Source organism: Cimex lectularius, unplaced genomic scaffold (assembly GCF_000648675.2).
Source record: "Cimex lectularius strain Harlan isolate CLEC.00 unplaced genomic scaffold, Clec_2.1 scaffold138, whole genome shotgun sequence".
Classification (NCBI taxonomy): Eukaryota; Metazoa; Arthropoda; class Insecta; order Hemiptera; family Cimicidae; genus Cimex; species Cimex lectularius.
The window spans coordinates 400922-409803 of record NW_019394229.1 but is presented as its reverse complement, the minus strand read 5'-3'; positions in this window follow the sequence as shown (position 1 = coordinate 409803).

Below are 8882 nucleotides of genomic sequence, written 5' to 3'. Positions count from 1 at the left end.
ATTACAAATTAGTTTATTAAAGATTACAATGATAAATGACGAGTTGTATTTTTAAGAGGGGCCAGTTGGGCCTCACCATTCTTTTAGCCGGGCGAAACCAGTTAACATTTTTCGCCGTTCGCTCGAAATTTTTATTTTTAATACCTCAAAATGTGAAGTTTTTTCAATGCTTCATGTCCAGCATTTTCTTTAACTAAGAACTATCAGTTTACTAATTTTTTCTTTATAAAGTTGAACTTTTCCTGAAATTTATTTTTTTGTACCTGAGGCCTGGAGAGACAGTGCAGGCGGACGGCGGTTTCAGCCTGTTGGGTGATAAATGCTGAAGTTCCCTCTCCACAGAACGGTAATTAAATTAACTGTTATTATAGCGTAGCGGTGTTGATAAACGACTAGTGCTTTTCTGGTTCCTTATAAGGATCGGACCGGATAACAAATCTCCCTGCGGGGGAGGGCGCCGCTATGGCCTCGCACGGCGTTGTCTATCGGTCAAATTAACGTGCGGCTGACGTGCGCGCAAAATTTCTTCATGGCACCCGTCCGTTCCGCTTCACTTTCAAACAGGGGCGTTGTCTACCAGGTCAAACATTTTAACTATGCCCCATCATTAAAGGTCATGTTTAGTCTCCTTTGGGGGATTTTGTTGATATATATGTAGTCAATAATTATGGAAAATAGTTTATCCTCACATATGTATATAATTATAAAATCTGACAATAAACTACGTGAGAAAATCACGCAACTGGTAACATTCAAGCTGACTCAACCCCCAAAATGTCAGCACTCATGTACTAAACTAAAAACTGACCAATAACCAAGGAACAATGGAAAAAACAAACAAACCTACATATAGCGAAAAAATAAAACAACGAAATAATACTCTTGAGGCAAAACATGAGCAAGACTATGCTACTGTCAAAAGTGGTACATAAACAATTACGTGAGGGGGCGTCGGTGGCCGCAATGGTTAAGGGGTTGACCGGCGCTCATCACTGTAAGGTAAAGGTCCCGGGTTCGAATCCAGCGGCCCCGCATTCGAACTCGACATACTTACAAATGGGCTTTTTTAAAAAACACGGCACTCTGAGGGTTTATTTGTTTTCTGCTGTTTGAAGTTGTTTATATGACCTGCAAGTTTGAAAATACAACATGACATATAAAACAGACAACTGGACATACTAACAAACATAACATATTTATATCGGAAAAATAACATCATGAATTCACAGATAACAGTTTGCTTACAGTTACACAATTAAAGTTGTTATACAAATTAGAAAGAAAGAGGACCTTAGAGGATTAGAAAAATCCTACCCTTAATCTACCAAAGGCACATTCGGGTAAAGATGCCCTCCCTCCAATTTTCACCGACTCATGGCCTAGCAGAAATCGCACAAAACAAGCACTGAAGGTGGAAAAAGCCAAAACAGCGGGGATGGTCAGAGAATAATAACGAAACGAACATACTACAGGACTATTTTTCCAGTTCCAAAAATTGGCACACACCCCGGTGCACCTAGTATTGATTCTGGTCTCACGGTTGAAACGGCTGCTCCTTTGTCTGGTACCTGGTCAGCTTGTTCATTTCTTTCTATATCTTCATGACCCGGAAGTAACTTTAACGTAACCATTAGGCCTGTGGAATTCACTCATTGATTCACTCACAGGCAATCTGTTAACAAATTTCGGAATAAAAGAAATTACAGAATGTGTCAAAGTAATCAGGAATAAACCGCGAATCCTAATAGGATTCCAAACAGGACACTGCAAGCAAAACGGACACTTAAAGAAGATTGGAATAATCTAACACGGCACTAGCAGATTCTACAAAGAGGTAGAGGAGACACCAACACACCTACTAACAAACTGCGGTGCTATACTTGCTACTTACAAGTGTTTTGGGATGTGACCATGAAGGGATGTGCAGAAGGAAGTTGCAACATCAAAAGTTGTTTCATTTCAAGTTTGTTTTTTAAACATTGATACTAGAATTAAAAAACTGTGACACAGATATCTTGTGTGTTTCCTCCGGATCTCAAAATAATTAATGCAACTTTTGTTCGGAGTAGAAACAAATCCTTCAAAACCCAAACGCAAACCTAGTATCGCTAGAAATCTGCAATAACTAACGTCAAGAGGCATGCATAGTTGAAGGCAGGTTATCAACATCATATCACATATAAAACCATATGTCAAAAACGTTGGCATTAGAAAAGTCATATTTCCCACTTGACTTTAAAAATGGTTAAATATTTATTTAGAATAATGGTTTATTTGCACCTAATTTATTACAAAATACACTACTAGTTTCGACGCTCGATTGGTGGTATCCTTTTCAAGTCTTTCGTTGAAGTTTAAATGTTTCTGTAACTTCTATTTGACTTAATTTTGGTGGTCATTTCCTTCCAATTCGATCCCAATATCTCAATTCGACACTTGCTTTTTTTCGCGTCCCCAATGCCCTGCCTGCGCATTTCCTTTTCTCTTTTTAGGGGGGCTTATTGGCATTTTCCCAGCTCGAAGGTGTCCCGACGTATGTAGCTACCACTTGTGCATAAAAATGTCATTAAGTTCCAAACAAAAAAAGAAAAAAGAAATGCGGAGGCGAAAAAAAAACGATCGAGCACGAGTCGGATTGAGATATTGGGATCGAATTGGAAGGAAATGACCACCAAAATTAAGACAAATTAGACAAAACAGGAACATTTAATCTTCAACGAAACCCTTGAAAAGGATGCCACCAATCGAGCGTCGAAACTAGTAGTGTATTTTATAATAAATAAGGTGCTAATAAACCATTATTCAAAATAAATATTTAATAGAAACCTTAGAACAATTCAACGAAACGATTTAAAAAAAAAAATGTTATAAATACAATTGTTTTTAACTACCTACAATCAGAGGCGTTGGTTTAGGCGTTGACGCGGCACCCATCACTGTTAGGTAAAGGACTTAGAACCTTGTACTTCGTATACCCTCATAAAAATAAAATAAATAAATTAAAAACACTTTTCTATCATCTAAATTCCAGTTAATGCAGTAAAAATTGGATCGACAAGTTTCATCTAAGTTCTATTTTTACTTTAGCACATAAAACCACCAATTTATCACAGCAAGTTTAAAAAATGAAGCACTCGTTTCCGTAACTATTTCTAAAAGGGCAAATCTCATTGATTATAAACAATTTTTCTATTAAAAAGTGTGTCTTTTGATTTATATTGTTTATTTTGGCCTGTAGATAATATTGATACAGCTAAATATATATAATTTATAAGGTGCGTTCAACAAGTAAAAGTTCAATTTGTCCCTATTTGACTTTTCAAATATTTTACTTCGGCTTGAAATAAATAGCGACAGGGGAGAAAAATGCATTTGATTTATATGAAAACTTGCAATGGCATACGTAACGCCCGATGTGGAAGTGATTAAGCTAAATGTAGTCTAGGCGTTCATTCACAGTCATTAAGTTTGATATTTAAACAAGTCTTGGGCAAGTCTTAAGCAGAGGCAGATAGCAAGGTTATTACTCTATGTTAAATTATACGCCTCCTTCTCGGGGAGGGATCAACGATTGCCTCATTTTACATTGATAGAAGATCTTGAACTTTAGTCGGTTCATAGGGCCGGCCTGAGTTTATTTATTTGCAATTGTCCGAACGAGGTTCAATCTGCCCGAGGTTGTTTTAAGAAAAATGATAGCCTTTTATATGGAATGTTCGTTTTTTTGAAAAATCACCTACTACTGGTGATAGGAGGAAATACTGATGCTTTGATGGTATCGGGATTTCGCACATTCGATACTTTTTCATTCCTCAATATTTTTTCGATAAACAACAAGGACTTTGTTGGTCAGATTTAATAAGGTATGAGGTATGAAGATAAGGTATGAAGTTTATGAAATATTGAAAAAAAAAGAAAAATTTCTGCATTAGTGGTTTAGGAAAAACACTTAAAATCAGGGAAATAGTCAAAATCATCTGCCTTGTACAAAACATAGTAGCTTTCTTTTTACAAAAACTATACCTTCCAAAGCAGAAGAGAAAGAAAGAAATTTATCTACTATAATTATTTATATTTCCTATATATTGTTATTGGCACCTAACAATACATGACAATATTAAAGCAAAAATATCTATAAGAAATAAAAAGCAACAAATTTTTTTTTTTATTTTCAATTAATTAAGCCTTTGATTGAGATAAAAAAGTCAGTGTCACGAGCGGAATTCGAACCCACGACCTTCGGCTAACTACTCCGCTGCTCTACCACTTGAGCTATCGTAACTTCGATCCACTTTTTATCTCAACCAAAGCCTTAATTAATTGAAAAGAATTCATTTGGTCAATCAGACCACGAAACCTAATAGATTTTTTATTTACTTTGTTTGAAAATATTTTTAAAAACTCTGTACTAACCACCTACGTAGTTATAGATTCAAATGTACAGAAAAAACTGTTATATTCCGAACAAAAATATATATTAAAAATATCTACTCACTTAAAGCCTACAGATTTAAACAAATCCGAAAAGATTTCCTAAGCTTTTTAAAGCCAATATATTTCTGTCATATAACTTATTTTAATTGAAATATAATTGAGGTGATTTATAATAGTTATGTAACGTGTGGTTGAGATGAAATTAGTGTGACGAGAACGGGGGACGGAGAACTAAAATCCCGTTCGACATTAATTTTTCATTTCAACCATGTTTTACATAAAAATTATAAATCAATTTAAATCATTACTTCTATTAACTAGGACGAACTAAAAGACACGGATTTATGAAATAAACGTTTATATATTGATAGCTGAAAAGCCGAGTTGATAATGGAACAACCTGAAAAGCATGACAATTAATTCTAAAATCAAAGAACTGGAATATCTTCAGTAGACAATTATTATAGATTAAAAAGAAACAGCCAAGAAAAGACACCAAGAAATATAATTTCTAGTTTTGTTTAAGATGATCTCAACTTTGGAAAACGATCTTTTTCCTTAGACCAATATCCTGGAATAAAGAAATATCATTAGTTTTGGGGTAGTTATTTTTTATGAGATCTTTTAGTGGAGTATTAGAATCATGAGACAATTCTTCTCTTCTTTTTTTTTATTAACCACTTACACAATTTTTGTAGTGAGTCCAAAAACCATAAGTGGGCTTTTCTGCTTTTAACGTAGAATCACTATTGCAAAGTGCCTAAATATTTAAAAAATACCGACAGATCAAAGGCTAGACAGGGAAAAATATTCGGAAATAACCGACTTTCCAATTGCATTACTTACATTAATTTAAAATGTTTGAAACAACAATACAGTTCCTAACTGTTTCTAGTTTTGTGTAAAATGCCTCCAAATTCGGAGAATTTTAAAGCAATTAACAAATTTTGTCTCGTGAAGTTTTTTTCTTGAACTCTGAGGGTGGTATACTTACAGCACGATCGTTCCCAAACATTTTCGTCTGGTTATTATCCGTGGTGGTCTGTCAGACGCGTTTCTGCTTTTGTCCATGTTCAGTTGTGAGTTTGTTTCTTTTTCCTCAAGTTTGCCTATGATTCTGTTATAAGTATGATGAGGTAAAGCCGAGCGCGCTGTCAAAACCAAAACAGCGATATGCAGGCCAAAATAATCGAAAACGACCAACCTAAATATAGTTCTATAGGTGCTATTTCATCCATTTTGAGGCAGGTAATTTCTGATTTTTTCAATATTTCAAAACGAAATGGTATCACGAAAGTGCTCACTTTACTTTTATTTCGGCCAGTTATCTAATTTTGTGACTCCAAATAAGTGGGTTTCTTCATTTTTTGGCGGAATCGCTACCATCGATGCTGTCAGTTCTCTAACTTCTGAAAATTATCTCTGAACCCTCCTATGCGTACTAATGTTAATTTGGTTCAAATCCTTCACGAAATTTACTAAATTGAGAAATTAAAATTGAGTTAATATGCCTTATCCTTTGCAATATCCATCCAGGAATCATCGTTGACCATCTCGCTTCACCTATAACAGTTTTTCGAACAATAATAACGTCGATGGAAACCACCCGGTGTGAAACTGCCCTGGGAATCACTAGGTAATTATTTTAAATTAAATCACGCGTCTTCTAAACGTATCTATTTTACAAAATTGAACCTTTGGACCGCCGGTTCGGGTCGTTCCAGTCTATTATAGTAATCCGACTAATATTAATTTGTATTAACACGTCACGGAGAGTTAAAGTTATAACCATTTAAACATTAGCAATTATGAGTGGAAACTTGGATTTATAGCGCTTTTCAGGATATTTAAGGTCGACCTAACTCGCTAGCCTTCTATGAAAAAAATAACGAAAAACATAATTAATGATCTCGCAATACAAACGAATAGTTGGATTATTTTCCATAAAAGTATTTCTTTATTCCCTTCAAGTAATAATATTGTTATTTCTGCATTTGGTACAAAAATGATCATTTTATCAGAAAATTTGAATATATCGACAAAAAGTCTTAAGTGTTTTATTGATTTAAATTATAACTTTTTCAATGGATGAAAATATCAAGTCAGAACGTCTCGTATTCAAAGACTGGGACAATTTATGAAGCATAAACATTCTTTAGGAAAACATGCCATTCCTATAGGTAATCTTCCGTCAACGAAGTCAAACGAGACATTGTTTTGCATTCTTGTTATTTATTTTTTTAAATCGTTCTACCTTCAGAAATTCATTGTGTTCATTATGTTATTTAGCTGAAATAAAAAGAGAGATAACCACATCAAACTTTCGTACTTTTCGCTTTATAACTTGCCAGGCGTTAGGCTTTCAAAGTTCAAAAAACTGCGGCCCGTAAACAGGTCCCACGCCCGGATTTATATAACGCTTGATAGGCCGTCAATCGGTTCAAAACGGGTTTTGCACTTGAATTTCAATCAGATGAGCTTTCATGACCCGAGCAAGTCGACCATTAGCTACTGCCTACTACCGCACTGGAAAATTGCCCAGAATGATAAAACCGCTGGAGACTAGAGTCTACAAAAGGAAGTATTGTTTCCGGTTACTCAATTGGTAACACGACTAAAAATCTATGTTACGACTAAGGATTTATGAGTGTGTTTATAAGGTTGACTTCCATGAACGGGATAGTTACACTAACCAGTCGGTAAATATTTACAACGGCAAGTTGATTTCGATCATTAATCCAATGATGTCGTTCAATTAAAATTTAAAAAACATTATTATGTCATTAATCCAGATTCAATAAATAGTTTAAAACATTACAACTTACTACGTACGTAGGCTCTCCGATTTTAAAGTTTGGCGGTACTAGTGGAAAATTTTAGCTTCGACAAATTTCCACACTTTTCCACCTACTTAATATTTGATCTTGCCGATGAGTCCGAGGAGATGAGACAAAATATTCTTTTGTTTTTATGTTTATTGTTTTCTACCTTGGTTGTGCATATGTTTTAGGGGTTTTGTCATCAATTTATTTGTCGTATTACGTACGTAGTAAGCGAAAATGATATGCAGGATCTAAAAAAACATCCTGTTCTTTGCTGGATGTAATAATCTTAATTTATTTAGGACCCAGAAAAGAAATGAACCTCATTTTTCCCTAATTTACTACAACAAAAATTTTTAACTATACTTTTTTAAAATTATTTAAGGTTTTTAGTTGAGATAAAAAAAGTCAGTGTCGCGAGCGGGATTCGAACCCACGACCTTCGGCTAGATACGCCGCTACTCTACCACTTGAGCTATCGTGACTTCGATACACTCGGTCACTAACTTCCCATCTCAACCCCACCTTTTGAATTTTTCCTCCTTTTTGTTATTTTTCATTTTTGTCATTTTTGTCGCCGAGACTCAAATAGATTACACGACATTTGAAAAATGGCAAAAAGGAGGGGAAATTAGAGTCAGGTAGAGTAGCGGCGTATCTAGCCGAAGGTCGTGGGTTCTAATCCCGCTCGTGACACTGACTTTTTTTATCTCAACTAGAAACCTTAATTAATTGAAAGATATTAATTTGCCAAGCGGACCACGAAAACTAGTGCATTGTTTTAAATATTTTATTACAGTCTGCAATTCTTGGTTTTAATATGTAATTTGATGAATATATGTATATTTACATTGTGCTAATTAATGTTGTTCTCCCACTTCACTTTGCTGAATAAATTTCACTGCTACGCCAGGTCGCCGGGCCATTTCCCCTTGAGACACCTTATGGGATGGTCGGGATGGATTTTGTTTGAGAAGGCTTGGGCGAGCCTGTTGGGGTGATGGGATTGGTAAATTTTTGAGGAATTATGTTTTGGATAAATGGGATTTTAAGATCGTTAGGGATGGCACTATTTGAGCCATAATATGGAGCATTTTTAATTGATCTGAGGACTTTAGACTGAAGTCTAATCTGAAAGGATTTGAGACGTTCTATATTGGAAGGCTTAGCGGTATCCCAAAATTTTATATCGTATGTCCAAATCGGTTGTATTAGCGTTTTGTAAATTGTAAGTTTGTTATCGATAGCTTGGATTGTTATTCTATAAGTTTGTAGAGTAAACCGTAGCGTCTGTTTATGTCTTGTCTTTTCAGCTATAAGCTGATTCTACGTTAAGCGTAAGTTCAGGTGAAACCCAAGGTAAAAAAAGCAGTCTGATTTTGGGATAGGAACGTTGTTGAAGTGTATTGTGAGAGGAGATATGTCCACACAAACTGTTATTTATGTGATATGTCCCTGTAGATCTTCTGAAGCAACCCCAGCGTCGGGGTTAGAGGATACAGCTGTGTCGGCAAAAGATGCAAGGAGCGTGGTAGGTTTAGTGGGAACCTGTGCAGTGTAAAGGATATAGAGAATTGGTCCGAACAAACTGCCCTGGGGTACTCCTGCGGTGTGACCTCGTCCTTG